Source organism: Wolffia australiana, chromosome 12, assembly GCF_029677425.1.
Source record: "Wolffia australiana isolate 7733 chromosome 12, ASM2967742v1".
Classification (NCBI taxonomy): Eukaryota; Viridiplantae; Streptophyta; class Magnoliopsida; order Alismatales; family Araceae; genus Wolffia; species Wolffia australiana.
Window position 1 is genome coordinate 8,382,982 of NC_135846.1, and position 23,905 is coordinate 8,406,886.

A 23,905-nucleotide genomic window follows, 5' to 3' on the forward strand; every position below is an offset into this window, starting at 1 on the left:
TCTCTCCTCATCAATGTCATCAATTTGTGCCTGTTAAGAAGTCAAAGCACTTGGTCTTCTGTGGCTTTTCGTATTCCCTGGCTTTTCATATTCCATGCCTTTTTGTATTCCGTGGCTTTTCATATTCCATGCCTTTTTGTATTCCGTGGCTTTTCATATTCCATGGCTTTTCGTATTCCGTGGCTTTTCGTATTCCACGACTTTTCATATTCCGTGCCACATGTACATGTCAAAAGGACAAAAAAACAAAGAAAAAATCTCTTTCTCAATGCTGACGTGGCGGCGCATCCGCACGCCACGTCACACTATGCCATAAAAAAAACCAAAATACTTAAAATTTCATATTAAATCAAATAAAAGCCCAAAAAAACGTATAAATATATATTTTGAATCAGAAAAATCATATCTTTCCAAATTTAGTATCCAAAAATTCCAGAAAAATCATATTCTTTCTCAAAAAATTATATTCTTTTAGAATATACTATCAGAAAAATCCTAAAAATATAGAAAATTCAGAAATTTGTTCTAAAAATAGATTTAATCATTTTAAGCTTGATAACACGAAAATATGAGTAATTTAATGCATAAAGACGCATAAATATAATAATATAAGGCACTAAAAATGCATGTTATCAGCCCCCCCAGGTTAAATCATTGCTAGCCCCTTAGCAATGGCATTTAAAATCTCTTGGTAGATACATTCACCTTATAGTCTTAGCAACATGAGCTTGAAGGGATTGTGATGGATGTGTCAAAAGAATGGATCAAGGGTTTGTCAAGTATAAATGACAGACTTTGAGTACTTAGATAGATTACTCCCATGATAGACAAAAATATTAGATGAAACCTCAATGGTATGGGAAAAGAAATGAAGATGGAACACGTTGACTAAGCACATATGATAAATTGATCAACAGTCATAAAGAGGAAAACTAAATGCTTCAAAAATAATAAGAAACTCCTTGAAATATTTTCTTCTCATTTCTTTTCTTTTTTTTTAATTTTATTTTTTTGCAACAGGGGTGAACATAAATGGAAGCTTAATATGAGAAAAGTTAATGGTTGATCAAAGACACATAATTATACAGATCCCATGCAAGTACGAGGAAGATGAACTACGATGAGAGGATGTAGACAAAAGCAAAGAGAGGGATACAAAGGAAAATATATGATAAGAGAGTGATACCACAAAGGGTAAGAAGAGAAGAGACTTGGGATTAAGCATATCATAATAATCTAGGACTAGAGGGAAATAGACGGGTACCTATAGAAATGAGTGAAATTTGGTTAATGGTGAGAGGTAAGCTAGGAAAACTGGGTGAAGATGACACACACATAGGTTTCAAAATGCATTTCAAGGTGGATCAAGGAAAGGTGATTATGTGCTTAAGAACTGAAAAGATGACCATTTTTACCCCAAGAGGAATTCACTTAGTGGAGATGCAAAACTCTAGACATAATTCACTCATTGAAGGGGTGGATGATGGGTGTCTCACTCAACATTCCCCTAAGATGATAGTACTTCAACCCTTTGATTTTCATCTCTGTTCCTCACCCTACCAGATATCTTGATCACTTGGAAGAAGGACACATGAACCTAGACCATGGTTCATACCATTAAGAGATGTATGTAATCTGCTATACTCATATTGCTTGGACATGGGGTGAGTGATTCTCCAAGATGGGTTATATGCTATCCCCAAACTTGAACAGATGCAAGGATTATAAGGTTTAAAGAAGCCAATTTTTCCTCCCCCCTAATTGAAACATGCATTGTCCCCAATGCAATCAAATAAAGAGAAAGATAAAATAAATTCCGAAGTGTGGTTCCATAGGGCATGTGGCTCGGAATGAGTGGGTACCCGTTCTTGTGCATCCTTGCTTCGTTCAGTTGGATTTCTCCTTCTTAGAACCCTGTCAAAATGAAACTCCCTAGAGAGGGATACTTAGAAGGTCATCAAGGCAAAGTTTCTATGGGGGAAAGGAAAAGTTTAAATTCTTTTCATTTTGCAAGTACTCCCATAAGCGCACAAGATGTCATGCAACACATCAAATAATGGCTATCAAAAACCCATTGCCTAGTCTCGCCTATTGTACCTCACTCATTACCTACCTGAGAGGCACTATGTACATGGAGAATCCCATCCTCTTTGACTCACATTCCCACCTGGCTACAAATTGTTCATTGTTACCCACTGCCAATGGACTCTCTCAAGCTCAACAATGATGGTGCGGGCAATGAGAATCTCGGCCCCAAATCTGGAGGTGACCTCCTCCAAGATCACACACAAGCAATATCAGTTTTGCTTTTTCTCACTTTTATGGCTCTCAAACTAACACAATAATCAAGGTTATGGGAATAAACGATTACTTGCTTCTTTGTGAGAAGCAAAACTTCCATGATATTTTCATAGAATCAAACTCACAATTGTTAGTTGATTACGCTTCATGCATGCTCTTGCTCCTAATGACATCTATAGAATGTATGGAAAGACATCACGTGGTCGCAAGCATAAATTACTAGCACTAGTTGCCAACTGTGAGAAGGAACTAGATTGAGGATGCACTCACCAATTATCCAGTACATTATTACACCCATTCCCTCTTCACCACTTGGTAAGACCTTTGGCAGGACATACGAGGAAACCCTCATGTCGAGAGCTGTGACCTACCAGCTATTTGCACTTTGCATGGTACATTATTACACCCATTTACCCATGAAAGCCATTGTGAGTAGAAAATCACATGGAGTATTGGAGGCGAGAGAGCATGACATCCTGCACAAGCACTATCTTCATCACATAACTACCACAATGATTTTCAATGTGAGCAACGATGACACCTTCTCCACGCACCACAGCCCCTGGGTGAAAACACACCAGATGCTGGCACCTGCAGACTCCTCAACAACATGTCATCAAATCCCTACCGTATCTCTTTACTTTGTGTCATGGGCAAGGGTGCCATGGGTCTATGTGTAAGTGGGATATCAAAACCCATTGGGTGGTGACCAGGGCACAACTGGATTGGTGTATGAGCATGACCCTTGGGTTGTTCATACTCGACACCATGGTTTTACCAATAAAAAAACCTTAAAATGCAAATATATTCACATGGGTATACAAATAATTAGATGAAATTATATGAAAGTTATGACTGAAGAGTATAAATCCAATGCTATTTCTGGAGGACAAGCAAAAAATTATCTTATTCCCCTTTCATAGATATGATGGTGCTCACATGGGGAGCCATTATTTTCCTTTGGCATTTGGTTTGAAGTTTTTATCTTGTGCTAGGCCAGATGCATATAACTAAGTGATGGAGCCACCAGAGAGAATATCATAGGAGATTAAAAAATATCTAATTCCTGTCCTTTGAATTAGTGAAAATGCATCATCCAAATAGGACGTAGATGAACCTTTTTTTTTTCAGTTATCATTTTTTGAAACTTGGTTTCATGTGTAAGAAAAACCCTCATGGTGTGTCTTCAAAGTATACTGAAAAGAGAAATTTCCATGTTGAAGGCATTATGTGGACCGTCTTGGGTTAATAAGACATTGGGAGTTTATATTTCACTTGGGGAGGGTTGAAAACGTAGTGGGTCTAGTCAGAAATCTCAATCTCCTATATCTATTCATACTTCTCTATTTCCAAAACTACTGTTTCACTTTCTCTCAGTCTTGAAATGAAGAATCCCTAACAAATATCTTATAGAAGTATTGTTTGTGCCAATCCTTAGCTGCTACTGTTATACAGTGAAGATCATTGTGCACATTTAATGATCCACAAACTCCTCGGTAAAATAGGCTGACTCTATTAGGTGAATGGATTAGATAAGTCACGTAAATTCACAGTCTAAATTGTACTATTTTTAGTTGACATTAAAGCGTCACTTAAAATGTAATGCGAGAAAGTATGAAGTGTCAAATAAAGGCAAAAAATGAAGCATGAGACAAAATGAAGCTTCTGATCCATTTTTAAATTAGAGTCATCTCAAAAGGAGAATCTGCCCCGTATGTTTTAGCCATTATATTTTTATACATTATTTAAGAGTGACTCTTTCTCTACATCATGCACCATAACTAGTAAAGGAAGATGGGTAATGATACGTACTTGAGGTGAATTCCTTAGTGGAGGTTGGTAGTGATCTATGTTTATGGAGACCAATTCCTTCATTAATCTTACTTTAATTTTTAAATAATTTGTATGATTAATAAATTGGTAAATATACCTTAATGATATGCATTTAATTAGATTTTATATTTTACCATCTCATTAAAAACTTTATTTGGAAATGACTGAAAATTATTTACTTTCATATATTGCAGATATTTTTAAATAATTACTCTTAAATATTGCAGATATTTTTAAATAATTAATTTTATATATTGCAGATATTTTTAAATAATTACCTTTTGCTTCTATGAATTTAAGAAATTTTACTGCCGAAGAATATTTTCTATGGGCGGAAAATTTTACCATATTTTGATGGGATGATTATTAATGTGCAATTTGAATTTCATAGAATTAAGCCATTGATTTAGTGAGATTAAAAGAATAAATTTTATTTTTGACTTTCAAAGAAAAAATAAATGAGTCCGGGCATGACCTGGGCCGTATATTTATCCCCCAACTGCATCACAAAATAGGCTATATTAAAATTCAGATGAATATGCCATTACAGAATAAGGACAATGCAAATATGGGAAGGAAATATATCATAAGTATTAAAGTGGTATTTGTAATTCCCCTTGTATAAATAGCCTCTTTCCCTTGTTGTGGATGTTCTTGTCCTAGAAAATATAGATATTAAAGTTGAGGAGGGGCATTGGAGGTCAAATCACATACACCAATACCATTAGGAAGTTGGTATGGTCATTTCCCAACTATTATGATCCATATTTATTGATTTTCCACATTATTTCATTAACTTCTCTCATATCCAACCGTTTCTACAACGTTCTCTCCATAAAGTGCCCATATATATTTATCTTCTTGCTCTAATTTTTTTAAGTCCATCATTTTATACTTCTAATTCATCTCCATCCATTCTGTAAGTTTTCCTTTATTTTCTATCTATACAAAAAATATACAACTTTATTTCTCTAGAATGTTCATTTTTCTATCTATAAATTCTACATTCCACATATTGTTTCTCTGAAAATTCCAAAAATCCTTCATTCAACCCTTCAAATGATATTTCCACCGCCTGCCACTGTTGACTGCGCTTGCGAGGGTTTCACATGTAACAATAAGGAGGTATATGCAGCCCCTTGACTCTATAAAGTCTGCCAGTATACATAAGGGCTAGTGGTGTATCACCAGACTATGGGGGATACCTTTCAGACTATACCAAAAGTAGTATAAATATTTTTGGCTGAGCAAAATTAAAATAATGATTAAAAACACATCAAATTAGGGAACCAGAGTATATACTTGGGGGAATGTATGTAGTCCTAGAATAACAATTGTAGTATCCTGTGTTATGCATAAATCTGGGATCACTTAAGATGGCATATTCATATAATCATCTGTGGATGCACAATATTCAATTAATATCAAATAATATGTAGATTTTAAACTTTATCTTTCTATTGTCATTCATAAGACAGTGTAAATGATTTAACTTGGGCCCTATTTTAACATGCAAGAAAAATATTTATTTACATGTCATTTATTATCATTTGGAACCATAAATTAATAATATTTATCTTTATGCATGAATATGAAATTAAAAATGATTACAAAATCTCTTGAGGTATTATGAATTTATATATTATTAGTAATCTAATGGAATTTATTTCACAAATTAATGATTGTTTTTATACATAATCCATATACTCAAGCTTATTTTATTTATTTCATGAATATTGCGCTGATCAAGTTGTGAAGCACACAACTAGGATAAGGGGAGATGGTCAAGTGGCCAGCAAAAGCAGATCAAACTGATCCTGTTACTAGCCTGCTAATATGGGAGTGTGGTTGGTAGGTAGGTTTGCCATGACAATGGATTTTTCAGTTATTTGACTGATAGGCTGTGGCTATGAGTCTCCTGGAAACACCAATTGGGGTCGTCCAGATCCAATAAGAGTTCAAGTTGAATTGGGCCATCCTTGTACAACCCATATTGCAGAAGTAGTTGAAGTGGTCGACAATTGGGGGCCATCTCACCACTTACACTCTAAAGTAATCTATCTTTTAATATTCAATGGTAATCTATCTTTTTATATTTTTACATTTTTATTGTACATACAAATTGAATGGTAATCTATCTTTTAATATTCAATGATAGCCTATTTTTTGAAACTTACCTGATGACTACCTATGCTTTGCACATACCTTATGAAATACCTCCCTTATTTAAGTTGTGTCTTCGTATTTTCTAGAAGTATGAGTTCAAGGAATTTCTTATGATCTAATTTTACATGAATTGGTCCAATGAGGAGCAAAACATGCGCTTAAAACAAGGGCTATATGTGGGGATGAATCAACTGAAATTTGACTTCCAGCATGATCCATCAGATTTTCATTGATAATAGGTTAGTTTTTATATTTCTCTCACCTACCAGACCTTTACCCCATAATTTAGATATTAAACATATCAGAGTGGCAAATTCGTTATCCCTTTTCCAATTTTCCATCCTTTTAAGATTTGAAACTTTGAAAATATTGAAAACCTTTACATTTTATCTTTTTGTTGTAGTTTTCTTGATTTGATTCTCTTCCTAGTTTACTTTCAAATCTTGAAAATAATAAAATTAAAACTAAAATGGTGAAAATGGTAAACTAAAATGGTGAAATGGTAAAATGGTGACCTAACTCACTACTACAGAAATTTATGATTTTTTCTTGTGCATTTAGAATGAATTTAATTTATAAATTTCCTATGATGTTAGAGTGATGTAGAACTAATTTGTGATTAATAACAGTGTTGATAATGTCCTCTGCATGCTAAAAAAGTTAAATGCCATTTGAAGTTGGATGCTCTCTAGTGTGATCCATGACCTCTTTTAGTTGAAGATGCTGAGAGTGGTAGAGAAGAACTGCAGTGAGGGTGAAGTTGGTTGGATGTCGGCCATGTCCAGCTGTCTTCCATAACAAGTGCAATGGTTTATTCCTCTTGATACAACAAAAGTCCTTGTACAGATCTAGCTCATGGCCGAGATCAACAATTGGGATTTACTTGATCATACCGACACCACATAAATTGCTTTGGTGAGAAATGCCTTCCCAATCTGAGATGGGCATAATCCTCCAAATAAAATATGGTAACCATAGTATAATCACTATCATTGCTACACACGTGTAAGAACATGCACACATAGCTGGAATGCCATGGGCCACCTTTGTAGAGTGCACCTAATTCTCGACTTGTATAAGTATGACTATAAGAATGGATACAAACAGGAGGTATACTCAGTATATTTTACTCTACTATTAAAATTAAACATACTAACGAAGAACAAGACGAGAGGGAGAGAAAGATAGAGATAGATAGATAGATATATAGATAGAGAAATCTATATATAGATAGAGATATAGATACATGGATATATATATATATATAGAGAGAGAAAGAGAGAGAGACAAAGAGAGAGAGAGACAGAGACAAAGACATAGACAGAAATAGAGATAGACAGAGACATAGACATAGACAGAGACAGAGACAGAGATAGAGAGAGAGAGAGGGTGAGAGAGAGATAGGTAGAGAGAGAGAGGGAGAGAGAGAGAAAGAGAGAGAGACACAGAGAGAGAGAGACAGAGACAAAGACATAGACAGAGACAGAGATAGACAGAGACATAGACATAGACAGAGACAGAGACAGAGACAGAGATAGAGAATATCATTGTATTGTGCACATAATTTCACCAAATGGATGTTCATAGTTATATTAAAATATAGGTAATGAAAAATGGAAAGTGTTAGTTTAAGTGAAAAATGGAAAGTGTTAGTTTAAGTGAAAAATGGAAAGTGTTAGTTTAAGTGGGGTTGAATTTAGTCCTTTCAATTTTATTTACTGTAGTCTCGTTAACTATGTGAATTATGTTTTAACTATTTAGGAAATGAGTTAGAGGATAGGGATGAATCCGGTAATTTTTCAATAGAGGTTAGGCTAGTCCTGAATGCTGGTTCTGGTACCAACCTAACTTAATGATGAGCATAAATTAAATTCATGTGAAGGCTCCCCATGAAACATGCTTTGTAAAAGAGCATAATGAGAATAACAATAGAATAAAATGATAATTAATCTTTCTTGTCCTCAACTCTCAAAGTCTTTCACAAAACAACAATGCTTGATCTCCTTCGACTCAACCCCCAAAGCCTCATCTTCTTCAACTATCTAAAGCGTTCACCTAGTTGAACCTCAAAGTATACTAGGATATGCTTTTTATTTGTATTTTAATTAATACAAACAGTCAGAGATATGTTGATCATTTCAACCAAAATATATTTTTAATTATACTCAATAAGAAACAGAAATTATTTTGAAGAAAAACACCTAAAATAATAAAATGTGACAAGATGGTTCAATATACCTTGGTTTTACCGATATATTGATTTTTTTCTTCCCTTTTTTTAAATTCTATCTCCACTTTTATGCTGATGTATAGCTAATATTTATCAGGATCCAATGGACGACCAGTTGAAGACTTGTGAAAATCAATATTTCTTTTCTTGAGACCTCTTCGAAGTGCTTCTTGATGGTTCCTCCTGTTGCTTGTAAATATCAAAATACTGGATGAAAAATGGATAAAGTATCCATGGAATCAGGAGAGATTAAAAAATAAGAAGACATTGATTTTTTAATGGTTTTTTTAGTGAATCTTTAGTAGATCAGCTTGAAATTTAGCTTCATTTTTCTGAAATTTTGCAATGCTATCCTTTTTATTACCTATAACATCTTCAATATTGTGAAAAATGACATGATTCTAGATAATAGTGAGTCTTAGAAATTCCTACTATTTCAAATAAAACTTTGAAAAAATTTAGCAAAAACCCGCAGAGAATGATCTTCAGGACAAGGGTGATGACAGTACAAATCTTAAGTCACAATATCTTTCCCTTGTATTTTCTTTAATAAAAAATCAACTAAATTATTTAATATTTTATGTATTTGATCTATAACTTGTAATTTGGATAGAATTCCAAAGAAGTTAACAGAATCCCCAATCTGTAATCTCAAGACCAAGCTCATTGATATTGTGAGTTCTTGAGTCACAACATTGTTGCTTTTACAGGTTATTCAATCCTGCATCGAATTGCACGATTATGGATACTCTGGATTCATATGTATATTAGATATAAACTTTAAGTTTAACATTAATTAAAACAAACAGCTAGAAAAATCTTCCACTGATAATGTTCAGACCAAGGTCGTAGATGGCACAAATTCTAGGGCAGAATATGTTTGTCCTATTAACTTCTTTAAACATGCACTACAAAACATGATTCTGACTCCTTTGGATGTGGAATTATGTTGAAAAAAAATTTAAGAAATTTATCAAAAAAAAGTCTGTAAATTTTGGCAGAAGGCCAGAATTGGAAGCTGGATATTTGTCGTGCAATTTTCACCAAGAAATGGAGAGGGAAAATAGGAAATTAAGGCTTGATCTGCCAACATGGATTTCAAAATTGAAAGGGGAAGTTTTTTATAAATGAAAAATGCAAATTTTTTTTTTATGGGAGAGAAAAACAATACACAATAACTCTTTCAATCTCATTTTGGCAGAATTACAACTTTTCCATGAACTTCATAAGCGATAAAAGGTAAATATAATAATTGTAAATCCTCTATGAATTTTTCATATAAATATTATAAACATTATTTGAGACATCTGAAAGTATATTATTTAAAGTATTTTAAATATTTATTTTTATTTATCTATTTTTAACCTCTTATAAAATAAATTAGTAATTTATCTATAAATAAATTAATAAAGGTAGGTAAAGAAGTCCATGTCGGCCATGTTTTATTAGCCAATGGTGTCAGATTTACACATATATTTGACTAGAGATACAAGACCTGGTTATCAACATGTAATAGAAATTAGGAGGCCTAACTTGGTGATTTTTTCTATTGACCAGATGCTCAAGCATCACATCTTTATATACACGAAGGTAGTATATGTGAATTGCATAGTTTAAATCTTATAAAATCAGTTTTCTTCATAGGAATAATTCCTGATATGCAAAATCATTAATGAAATAATGTAAAAGCATTTGCATAAGCCAACTATATTACTCATCAAATCACATACTTTGGGAATTTTAGTGAAGGCGACTAAAGCCTTAATGTTCAGAAAGTTTCTACACAAATTGGTTTGCTGGCCATTATAACATCTTCTTGGGGCTTAGTTTAGGTTGGATCCTTTCCATCTACATGTTTCCTATGTATCCTGAATCCTGAATATCTACTGTTTATCCACAATATCTTTGAACTTTAGTTGAATCATTGCTCTAATTCTCAGAAAAAGTATATAGTAAGTGTTCTTTTAATTTCTAGACGATATTTTAAGTTAAATACTATTATTAAAGATGGTTTTAGCCTGAGAGAATGATCTTCACCAAATCTTAAGTCACAATATCTTTCCTTGCTCAACTCTATGTATTTGATCTATAACTTGTAATTTCCAAAGAAGTTAACGCCCCAATCTGTAATCTCAAGCCAAGCTCATTGATATTGTGAGTTCTTGAGTCACAACATTGTTGCTTTTACAGGTTATTCAATCCTGCATCGAATTGCACGATTATGGATACTCTGGATTCATATGGCTGCATTAATTAAAACAAACAGCTAGAAAAATCTTCCACTGATAATGTTCAGACCAAGGTCGAGATGGCACAAATTCGGCAGAATATGTTTGTCCTACAAACATGCACAGCCCATGATTCTGCTCCTTTGGATGTGGAATTATGTTGAAAAAATTTAAGAAATTTATCAAAAAAGTCTGTAAATTTTGGCAGAAGGCCAGAATTGGAAGCTGATATTTGCAATTTTCACCAAGAAATGGAGGGAAAATAGGAAATTAAGGCTTGATCTGCCAACATGGATTTCAAAATTGAAAGGGAAGTTTTTATAAATGAAAATGCAAATTTTTTTTATGGAGAGAAAACAATACACAATAACTCTTTCAATCTCATTTTGGCAGAATTACAACTTTTCCATGAAACCTGAATTTATAAAGGTAAATATAATTGTTAAATCCTCTATGAATTTTTCATATAAATATTATAAACATTATTTGAGACATCTGAAAGTATATTATTTAAAGTATTTTAAATATTTATTTTTATTTATCTATTTTTAACTCTTATAAAATAAATTAGTAATTTATCTATAAATAAATTAATAAAGGTAGGTAAAGAAGTCCATGTCATGTTTTATTAGCCAATGGTGGTTGAAGACACATATATTTGACTAGAGATACAAGGGCTGGTTATCACCACCATTATTTCATCGGTTTTAGAGGCCTAACTTGATCGTGATTTCTGTGGCCTGTTTAATCCCCCATCCAAATCACATCTTCATCCTCCACGAAGGTAGTATATGAATTGCCCCATAGTTTAAATCTTATTCAGTTTTCTTCATAGGAATAATTCCTGATTTTTAAAATCATTAATGAAATAATGTAAAAGCATTTGCATTTTAGATGTTGACTCATCAAATCACATGATTGTGGCAAACCATGCTTGGAGAGAGGTTTGTTTGAGCATCAGATGATTATCCTTCAATGGTGACAAACCTGATTTGAAAATTCCTTGATGAAACCTCCTTGGGGCCCTAAGTTTAGGTGGATCCTTTCCATTTGTTTCCTATGTTAAACACTAGAATCCTGAAATACACTCTACTGTTTATCACACTAAATATTGGTGATGATTCAGCTTCAGCTAATCATTGCTTTCTAATAGAGACTCAGAACCAGAGATATGTAAGTGTTCATTATAATCTAGGAAATTAGATTCTTAAGTATACTAAAAATGTTATTGTTGATCATCTATCCATATTGTCCTTTGTCCAATCTGCATCACTAAATGGATTCAAAATAAATTAAGAATATTTCTGAATAAGAAATCACATAGGATGATTCCGCTTAAATATCAAAGTTAATGCTTTAAACGCCAGTTATTGATGGTGATAGAATGCATTTTATGACATACATTTTTCATAGCACATGCTGTAACTGGTAAGATCATTGTGAGATATTGAAATTAACTCAAAGTTTACTATATATGCTATAATTTTTAGCATATACTAAAGTTTCATCAGTTGTAGAAGATATACACAATGCATATGGAGTGATAAAGTTTGTAGTGGTCCATGGTGATGGACCGAGATCTTTCATTGAGACAAGGCATATGGGAGATATATAATTTGATTCTAAAGCCTTTAGCCCTTTTAATGTTCTCTCCCATTATTAAATTCAGATTCAGAATCATAGAAATTATAATTGTGAAGAATTTTGACTTATAATCAAAATATTGAAAACATAATAAATATAACGCAGGATCAAACATTTGAGTTTAACCGCTCATACAAATAATTCGGTGATGAGTACAGGTTGTTTGTCTACAGAAAATGATGTTTTGGGTTTTCACTCTTAGATGATAATTCAGATGAATGAGAGGAGATACATGTGACAATGGGATAGTAAACTGAGGGAAATAGTAAGGTCAGAGGGTGATACGTATTTGATAAGAATAAGAAATATATTACGATGAGTGTTAGACAGTGGGATGGAAATGAAGCAAGTGAAAATGAAAGGGTGAGATGCAAAAAGAAATGAAGAAGTGATGAGGGCAAGAGAAGATTAGGAATTAAGTGAATAAATGTGCAACTTAGAGTGTAAGATTTAGAAAAGGTGAGATGGAGATAATGGGATGGGAAGTGATGACTGTAGTGAAGTGGAATGACTAGAAGGAACGATATAGATCAAACCTAATAGATGTGATGGCCATGAAAAAAGTAAGGGAAGAGAAGTCACCATAGTCCTGAATATTTGGCAAGGCCATGACAATATGGTGATGCTAATCTTGGTGTCCTTTTGTTGACCTTCTCAAAAACTCAAAACACCAAGGATTTGATTTGATTTTCTTGGAACTCCACAAATTCTTTCTTTCGTGAGATTTTCCGCGGATGTGAATTCGTAGTATTGAATTTGGTGCTTCGGCATCGTCGCGGTGGTTGAAGACAGTACTCCCACCCTCGACGAGGAACGGGGCTGCACCACCATTATTTCATCGGTTTTAAGTTTTCGAATTTGATCGTGTGGATTCTGTGGCCTGTTTAATCCCCCCATCCAAATCCGTCCTTCATCCTCCACCCGTCGTTGTCATACCCGTCCCCATAGTCGTCTTTTCCCCTAGTTGTCCTGCATCAACTTTAATCTGAGTTTTTAACTCCTTAAACCTGTCAAGAAAAAACCTGAATTTCATTTTTTTAGATGTTGACCTTGTATCTGATTGTGGCAAACCATGCTTGGAGAGAGGTTTTGTTTGAGCATCAGATGATTATCCTTCAATGGTGACAAACCTGATTTGAAAATTCCTTGATGAAACCTCCTCCCTAAAAAAATGAAATTCAGGTTTTTTCTTGTGTTAAACACTAGATTAGCTTCCAAATACACTGTTCCTACGTTTTCACACTACAATATTGGTGATGATTCAGCTTCAGCTAAATTCTTTCAATAGAGACTGTAACCAGAGAATGTCGGAAGCATTATAAAACCTAGGAAATTAGATTCTTGCCAGTGTATACTAAAAATGTTATTGTTGATCATCTATCCATATTGTCCTTTGTCCAATCTGCATCACTAAATGGATTCAAAATAAATTAAGAATATTTCTGAATAAGAAATCACATAGGATGATTCCGTTTAAATATCAAAGTTAATGCTTTAAACCTTTTCAGTTATTGATGGTGATAGAATGCATTTTATGACATACATTTTTCATAGCACATGCTGTAACTGGTAAGATCATTGTGAGATATTGAAATTAACTCAAAGTTTACTATATATGCTATAATTTTTAGCATATACTAAAGTTTCATCAGTTGTAGAAGATATACACAATGCATATGGAGTGATTAAAGTTTGTAGTGGTCCATGGTGATGGACCGAGATCTTTCATTGAGACAAGGCATATGGGAGATATATAATTTGATTCTAAAGCCTTTAGCCCTTTTAATGTTTTATTATTAAATTCAGATTCAGAATCATAGAAATTATAATTGTGAAGAATTTTGACTTATAATCAAAATATTGAAAACATAATAAATATAAAAACTGGATCAAACATTTGAGTTTAACCCGTACTCATACAAATAATTCTTTTGGTGATGAGTACAGGTTGTTTGTCTACAGAAAATGATGTTTTGGGTTTTCACACTCTTAGATGATAATTCGAGATGAATGAGAGGAGATACATGTGACAATGGGATAGTAAACTGAGGGAAATAGTAAGGTCAGAGGGTGATACGTATTTGATAAGAATAAGAAATATATTACGATGAGTGTTAGACAGTGGGATGGAAATGAAGCAAGTGAAAATGAAAGGGTGAGATGCAAAAAGAAATGAAGAAGTGATGAGGGCAAGAGAAGATTAGGGAATTAAGTGAATAAATGTGCAACTTAGAGTGTAAGATTTAGAAAAGGTGAGATGGAGATAATGGGATGGGAAGTGATGACTGTAGTGAAGTGGAATGACTAGAAGGAACGATATAGATCAAACCTAATAGATGTGATGGCGATGAAAAAAAGTAAGGGAAGAGAAGTCACCATAGTCCTAATATTCTGGCAAGGCCATGACAATATGGTGATGCTAATCTTCTCGTCCTTTTTGTTGACCTTCTCAAAAAACTCAAAACACCAAGGGATACTAGACGATCTTTAAAACCTCACTATCTTTCCATCACCCTACCATTGTAGGAAGCAAGTTCAAAGATGTATTTTACAAAGATCATTGCCTCATCTCAGGTCACATGTTGGTGTATAGACCGAGGTACGATTAGCGCCTGATGTGATACTTGGCATGCTGACAAGCCTTTCGCTCTCCATCCCTGCTTTGTACCACATCGAGTGCGACTCACAGTGGCCCAGCTGCTTATGGGCAACACGTCACACCTATGGAAGCAACATGGCCTGCCCTCCGCCATGTTACCCCAGGTCTAGAACACTTCAATCGGGTCCACTCCCGAACGTGCTATTTGGACGCTCACACTCAATGGTGCATACTCATGCGGTTCTTCTTGGGAGTATTTCTGTGAGAAATCCCCCATCTAGCACTAGGGTGGCCGCATTTGGCACCCGACGAACCTTATCCGCGTCTCCTTTTTCCTCTAGAGACTCCTACACCGTGGCCTCTCCACTGAAGATTGGGTGATCCGTCTAGGCCACTCTGTCACCTCACATTGCAACTATTGTCCCGCATTTCCACGTATTGAGACTATGGAACATCTTTTTTTCCATAGTGAGATAGCCATAGAATGTTGGCATCAAATCAGGCACCTTTGGCGCCCACTCCTTCATATTCCATTGACCCCGTTGGAGTGTTTTGACAAGATATTTCTCTTGCCAATATACTCTAAATGGAGCCCCATCCTACACAACCATAGCTTATTTACTATGGGAGATATGGAAGGGGCGAAATTCTTCTTGTTTTGTAGGGAATTCCATGAGCGTTGTGGATATCATGCGTCACGTCAAGCTATGGATATGACGCACCACCATCTCATACACACTCGCAACTACAGCTCAACACTCGGATGTGATCTCCTTCGTGCCTGATGCATTCCGGTGACCCTTGCCCCTATCCGCATTCAGCTACAGGTCATCCATTGGCACTCACCGCCAATTGGCAGCCTAAAACTAAATTTGGATGGTGTATCCGAAGGGAACCCGGGGCCAGCAGGGGGAGGTGGTATCCTCTGGGATCATACATGGAGTATTCTCTTTGCTTTCTCCTCTTTGTATGACGTACAAACTAACACAGTAGCCGAAGCTATGGTGATACGTGATGGTTTACTCCTCTACGAGAAATGAAACCTTCATAATATCGTCTTAGAATCAGATTCACAGGTGTTAGTTGACATGCTTCATGCAGGTACATGCTCCCAATGGCGACTACACTGTGTATGACATGACATCATGCGGTGCCGCCCTCACATAACTAGCTTTCGTCATTAGCTACGAGAAGGCAACTAGACAGCAGATGCCCTTGCCAACCACGTGGTACACACACGACTCCCTTCCTCCCTTTTCCTTTCTAGGCAGGCGCTCCCTCCGACCACTAGGGAATGCTATCACGTCGAACGTCTCGGCTTGCCGAACCTCTGCACATGCCGCACATGTTTGAAGGAGTCCCTGCGGGAGTGGCGGATTGCGTGGAGCACTCGAGGTGGGAGCGCTCACGCCTGATCCGACGATCACGACAGCAGGGTGGACTGTGCCCACCTCGGATGAGGTCCTCGCCACGCACTTCATCGATGCACTTGTTAAAGGCGGGGACAGCTCGACTATCTCTTATGCGGGGGGCTACGGTCTATGGTCTACAGTCTACGGTCCACCATCATCATGCGAGGGGCTCGCTTGAGGCATTGACGTGAGCACTTCTCCGAGCACCTGCAAGGTATCACTTATGTATTGTTTCCTTTCCTGCACATGGGCGTGGACGAGTGGGATCCGAGTGTAATTGGGATATTTATACTCTCTCCACGCCTATAAACATTGATAAACACTTCACTTTATAAATAAAATCCCCTGGGTGGCCGTATCCGACATAGTGTTTTTTGCCAAAAAGCACAAAAAAAAGATCATTGGCTCATCTTATCCAACCATATGGGCAGATAAAGGGGAGAAACCCAAATTTTCTTTAAATTTCATCTTGATGAAACTTCTAGATTATTACATGTCAAGCACAAAAGTTCAATGACTCCTAGCTGTTTATTTAATCCAAATATCTCTTACTCCTATTCGTCTATGTTGTGAGATCATGTCCATGCTTGTTACTTAATTTCTATGAAACTGAATGTGATATTTGGCCAAGATTTTGACACACCATCCTGGATTAATTTCTCATTAAAAACCATAAGTTCGTGTGTCTTTTTGTTCTTTTCTTCGTTTCGTCATCTTTGGATTATCGGGAGGCCCCCCCGGCGTGAGTAACGACCTCCCCTCGTACGTGTTTTTATTTTAATTGTCATCTTTAGGGGGAGGAAATCCATGTTGGGCTTCTTCTCCCCCTAAAGAGCCCTTTTAAGGGGAATCCCAATAGGCTTTACCTTAAAAGGGGGCCCAATTGGGCCTCCCATAATTGCCACTCCCTCTCTATAAAGAAGAGGAAGGAGTGGATGTGGGAGGAACAATGCTTTTTGATTTTGAAGAAAATCAGATCTGATCTCGTTTTGGTAGTTATCATTTGAAGAGGAAGAATTTCGTCATTGCTGTTCTATGTTTTTTTCTGGAAGAAGAAAGGCGTGAATTTGTTTATCCAGAAGAATTCTTAGAGAGTGCTCCTTGCCTTCTTCGTGGTTTCCCTTCCATCGGTGTTCAATTGTGCATTGTAAAATCTGCGGTTGAAGAAGAGAACCGACACCTGGATCTTGCACGATCGGCTGAAGAAGAAGGAAGAATTTGTTCTCCGTTGGCACATACCGCCGCGGACTTTTCCCCACTGGCATCACGTGGTGTTTTGCTTTCCGAATCTGTTCCTGAAGGCGTGCTCTAAGGAGAAAAAAAATGCATCAACGAACGATGCTTGTGTACTGAACTTCCACGGCGGAAGATTCACGATCGAGCTATTAATGGACATCCATCGGCAGTTCGATCGTCCCTCGCAAATCCGTCACATTTTCTGGTGATCCATGATCATCAACATCGGCGGAAACCCACGTGGATTACGTTCATTGCTGGATTCCACCCCTCAATTGTTTGTCCCTTGGCTGATTCAGAACACCTTTGACGATCGACTTCCGTTGGTTCATATTCTTTTATTTTTTACTAAGGGAAATCAATATTTGGTAGAACAGATGCCTTCAAGCCCTCACTGTCCATAATTTTGTTACCCCACGGTCCTACTTCCTCTCGGTGAGTCGATCGAGTGGAGACACCTTGGAGTTTGATTTCTGGAATCTGGACGACTGGAAGAATTATTCATATATTGCACACAGGTATAATTATCTCCCTCAGTGACATCCTCGCGTCCTCTGCTGTCTCGAGTGATGTTAATAATTGATATAGGACTTAGCCACCATCATCGTGTTAGGAAATTATCTATGGCGGTATTTGGATCTGCTTGTTCATGTGGACGGTGTGGACAACCTTGAACGAGAATCGTCCCCCACTACGTCAACTCCTCGAGCAGATCACACGGGTCATTGGGAGCTTGATTGTGACAAAACCCGTCACATGTAGTCCAATAAATCGGTATCTCAGGTCATTCGACGATCGTCGTACTTCTCCTTTTTGTAATTGTCTTAAATACACACATTATTCCATGACATTAACTTCGCTTTTAGAGTTTATCCTCCGGACGTAACACAAAGTGTCAAGTTCTGACCGTTGTGTTCCATCAATTAGCATGTTATTATCAAGTTCAGTATCTAAATATTGTATCAAAATTTAAAATTTGAAGTTTTTGCACAAATAACCAAACTACCATGAATATAAACCAACATAAAAATTGGATAAACATTATGAAGCCTAAAAATTAAAGATACATGTGTTATAGGACCAACAGAACTAAGATTTAGAAGGAAGGAGTTTGATTTTGAGAACCATACTAAAGGTAATTGTTTCAGTCCATTTATTGATTTTTTGAGAAGCCAAAGTGACTGTGATAATTTGGGTTTTGATTATCAGAAAACTGTTGCATTTCTATATTACCATTTATGTAGGCATTCGAGACATATTACTGATAAAATTTCAAACTGTTACTAACATCTAGAGAGAGTAATATACCAATAATAGTAAGTTTAATAACCAGACAAAAAGGAAATATAACATTAAAACCCTCTTGTTTATCTTATCCCTTTGTAATTGATAATCTCAATTTTAGGGGGTTTAATTTTGTTGGTAGTTGAGATTATTCAATAACAATATATTTAGCCGTACTTTAGAATACTTGGTTAGTGATGAGTACGGATTGTCTCCACAGGGAACGGATATTGGGGAAAATACAATCTTAATTGGGTGAACCACAAAGATGAGAAGAGTTACGGATATGGTGGTGAATGTGTGATGAGAGTGAACGAGAGACGGTCAATTAAGATTCTACTAATTAGGGTCTATGTCAGATGATGATGGAAAAATGAGATGGGGTCGTAACGATGACATGTTAGATGGTGGATACGATGCGTGATGTAGTGGTATCGAGAAGATAGAAGTTGAAATATGCAAAATGTTACGGGAATTAGGTAGAGGATGTGACAGATACGATAGTGATCGAATGCACGAACAGTATGATGGTAAAGATAGAGACGAGATAATGGGGACATAAGTAAGTGAAATGATAAATGAAAAGTTGATAAAAAAACTATAATTATGATAATGATGGTGTGGGAAGAGAAACAATGTAAGGAGAAGACACTTACCTTATATCCTTACGTTACACCAAGATCACGATGATTTGCGAGTGCTGATAAGCTCCTCCTCTTCTCTTATGCTTCTCCCCACACACCCAAGACACCAAGAAGACAGTTGATGGATCTCAAAACTCACTGTCTTTCAATCAGCCCACACAAGTAGTGAGTAATATCAAGATGAATTTCACAATGATACATGCATTATTTATATATCAGAAGGTGGATGGAAAGAGGAGGAGAAGACAAAGCAGTGCTGAATATTTCATCTCAATCGGATTGTAGATCAAAAGTTATGGCCGTTTGAAGTTGAAGAAATTCTAGCCCTTGAAATTTTCTCTATCCTCATCATCATCATCATCATTTTCCGTACCCCTTGAGAAGTCAAACCGCTCTATATTTTTTTTGTATTTTGTGTGGCGCTTTTCGTATTCTGCACCACGTGTACCTACGAAGAAGAAAAAGACAAAAGAGAGAGAAAAAAGAAAAAAAGATTAAAAGAGTTATTTCTTGAGGCTGACATGGTGGCGCGCCAGAGCGCGCCACATCATCATCTCTCTCCTTTCTTATTCCTTTCTTTTCCATTTTTTTGAAACGTGTGTACGTGAGCGCCCCGCCCAACATCACCCTACACCAACCAAGTAAAAGTAAAAATGTATTTGTTATGACAGCAATCATCGCTTCACGAATCACGAAGCGATGATTGCCTAGTTAATGATTGGCTGATGCCAATCATTAACTCAACTAATGATTGGCTGGTACCAATCATCATACAGGGCTACGATTCGTAGCCACTTGACGAATCGAACGGCAACACGCGACGGCGCTAAATAAAAATAAAATAGAAAAAACTCAAAATGCTTAAAAATTCATATTAAATAAAATAAAAGCCAATAAATACAAATAAATACATATTTCAACTTAGGAAACTCATATATTTCCAAATTCAATATAAAAAAAGTGAAAAAAATCATATTCTGTGTCAAAAATTATATTCTTTTAGAATCTATAGCCAGAAAATTCCCAAAAAATACTCAAAAATGTAGAAAATTATGAAATTTATTCTAAAAATAGATTTAATAATTTTAATCTTGGTCACATGAAAATATAAGTAGTTTAATGCAGATAAGCATGTAAATACGATCATATAAGGTACTAAAACTGCATGTTATCAATAACCAGCTGGGCATTGTATTTATCAATGTCAAATAGAGGTTAATATTTTAGCTTATTAAATTATGTACATCCAATTCTGTAAAAAAATACATGGAATTTGGTTCATTACTATCAATTGTGTTAACTATAAGATAGTGTGATACACAAAAAATTGGTAGGTATTTGACTCGAGAGAAATGGACACAATCATCCAGTAGTTCTGATATAAAAATTTCTAATTTTGATCTTGCTTGACTTTTCTTCCACTGTGAAAATTACACTCAGAATGCTGATCACGCCAAAACCCAATAGTAGTATCAGCCATTTTTGCACAAACTTAGCCACGTTTGTGTCATGGTTGGCATGAACTTAGCCAGTTTGGTTTGATTAAGGTTAGCATGGAAAAATATGAAACCATATTTTGAATTTACTTCAGCCTAACACAACTCTAGGGGGTGGCATGGGTTTCTAAAGGCTCTCGCTCTAAGGAGTGGCACAACACTAGAAAATTTTGGTGGCATGGGTTTTTAAAGGCTCTTACTCTAAGGAGTGGCAGAACACTGGAAAATTTTACCATGTTAATCGTCTGTCGATTGTGGAAAGTTCAACACTGGAAAACTTAAATTGATAATTAAATTGCTGAAGTATTCATTATATCCCATCAAATAGAAAATAAACACTCTAAATGATTTGGACTAAATATTTTAAAAGATCAATTATTTAAATATCAATAAAATTAGTAATAGTATGATAAAATATTTAAATGTTGATTCCTTAAATCCTAATATGATGCTCATGTTTGTTGTTAAAAAATGTTTTAGTACAATTAAAAATCTTATTTTATTTGAATCATTACTCGGTTTTGTGGGTAGAAATAATCCATTAATGGTGGATTGACCAAAAATTTATGAAAATACGTAGATGAGACTAGTGTTAGAACTTTCATGGTTGGGCAATATAATGACCTACTCACCTTTTAGTTTGACTATGCATTTTAGTGTAGTTACACCCATATCGAGAAATAACACATAAGACAAAAATAAGATCTGTTTGTTTGTGGTTCAATGTCAATATAAGGCATTGCATAAATTTGGCCCTAAATTATAGATCATGAAAATTCCAAAAATCCTTAAATAAACTTGGATCTATAAAGTGTTGGTTACATACCTAATGGGTGAGGAAAAGTGAGTGAGTGAGAGAGGGAGAGAAGGGGAGAGAGGGGGAGAGTGAAAGCAGGAGAGAGGGTGAGAGAGAGGCCGTCCACAGTTATAATCACATGATCCAAATGAAATTAAGTTGGGTCTATTTTTTTCCAAAAGGGCCCCTTATTTGAGAGGAAGAACTAAGGCTAATACATAAGATACATAAATTGGGGTGCTGAAAGGCCTAACTTTGTTGTGTTGACACATGGGTGCATTTAAAACTACAACCATTGCGAAGACCATAAAAATGGCTTTTTTACAGAAGGCCACTAGATCTTTAAGGACCAAAGTAACTGAAATATTTTGAGAATTTGTTTATCCCATATGATGGGTGCTTATTGTGCCGTTAAAAATTTGTAAAATTACTTGTTGAGAGTCTGATCCCCAGTTGGAGATTGTCAATTTCTCCCTTTCTTAATGTCTTATGTTTTTCTAGAATGTAAATATTGTGTTATTTATTTTAATGAATAGTACATCTGATATAATACACTAGCTCTTAAGATATCTAATCTCTTAGAGGCAAACATCATTAAAAAACCCACAACATGGCATATTAGATTTAAGCAAATAGGTAAGCATGCAAATTAGTGATTCACTCAAGAAATCAGAAATAGTCATAAAGTTTTAGTAGGGATCAATCTCCTTAAAAGTGATGGTAAGTCTGAGCAGATAGTATACATGATGATGGAGATATGCTAGTGTAATAAAATGGGAAACATGACTCTAATATGGTTGTATTCCACATTGTTTTCGAAGGGAAATAATCTATTGAGGAAATTTGAGGAAATGTAACCTTAAGCCATGAGGCTTTTTGTTGAGATGGTAGCTGCTGGATGTGTATGACTTTGAAGAGTCTACTTAGGGCTCACATGGTGGAGGAGTCTTTAGTATAAGATCATGTGGTTAAGATTGCTGAATTTATCAGGAGTTTGTTTTTGCATGTAACATAATTTCTTTGCTAAAATGAGTGCTTACCTCACTGATATTCATACTTTTCCATGTTTTAGTCATATCCTAACTCATGTGCATAGTCTATGGTCTATTTTAATATGAAAAATATTAAGGCAGCTAAGATTGCACTTCTAGCATAATCAATATTATAGAGGGAAACATTCAGAAGGAAAAAACATAGTCATGTTAGTTTTTAGGACCATTAGCAAATGAAAGATTTCCCATGTTTTTAAGAAGAACAAGATGATAGAACACGTTGAGGTAAACCACCACAGAAAGAGATGAATAATTTCATTATTTTCAAGAATACACTATAATAATATTTAAAAGCATTATATCAGAGTGGTGCACCAAATAAGTAAATCCACCATAAAAAGAGAGGAATAAAGGTGCACTAATTGCACTATTTGTTGATTATTGTGAAACATAGCCTTTTTATTTTAAAAATAAACTGATTGCTGAAGTATCTTTATTCAACATTGTATATCTGCTGGATATTTATAACTGTAATCTTAAATTTGATTTTTCTCTTAAAAACACAATGAAATGAGTGAACAAGATGTACTTTGGCATTATAAATCCTCGTTTCTGCCAATGGAAGATTAGTGAAGTTTCATATGGATGAATAATTAGATGCATATGGGTGCCTACTTAATTGCATTTTATTTTGAATCATATGAAACCCTCTAATATTTGGTCATGGGTAAAATACCCAGCTCTCCAGTTTCACAAAAGTCTAGAATGTAACAAGGACATGTTGGAGTTATTACATTATGATATATGTGATCCTAGACCTATCGAGGAAAAAAAATCAGATCTTCATACCTTTGAATACGTTAGGAGAAGATAAGAAAACCAAAAGTAGAATAATAGATATGTGATTAGATTGTGGAGAATGATGCTTTTGGAATTCAAGTAGGTACTGAAGTATAATGGTATTTTCACTTGGACCACATCTCTATATGTAGCTCATATAAATGGTGTATCTATGAGGAATGACCTAGAGCTCTCCACAATGAC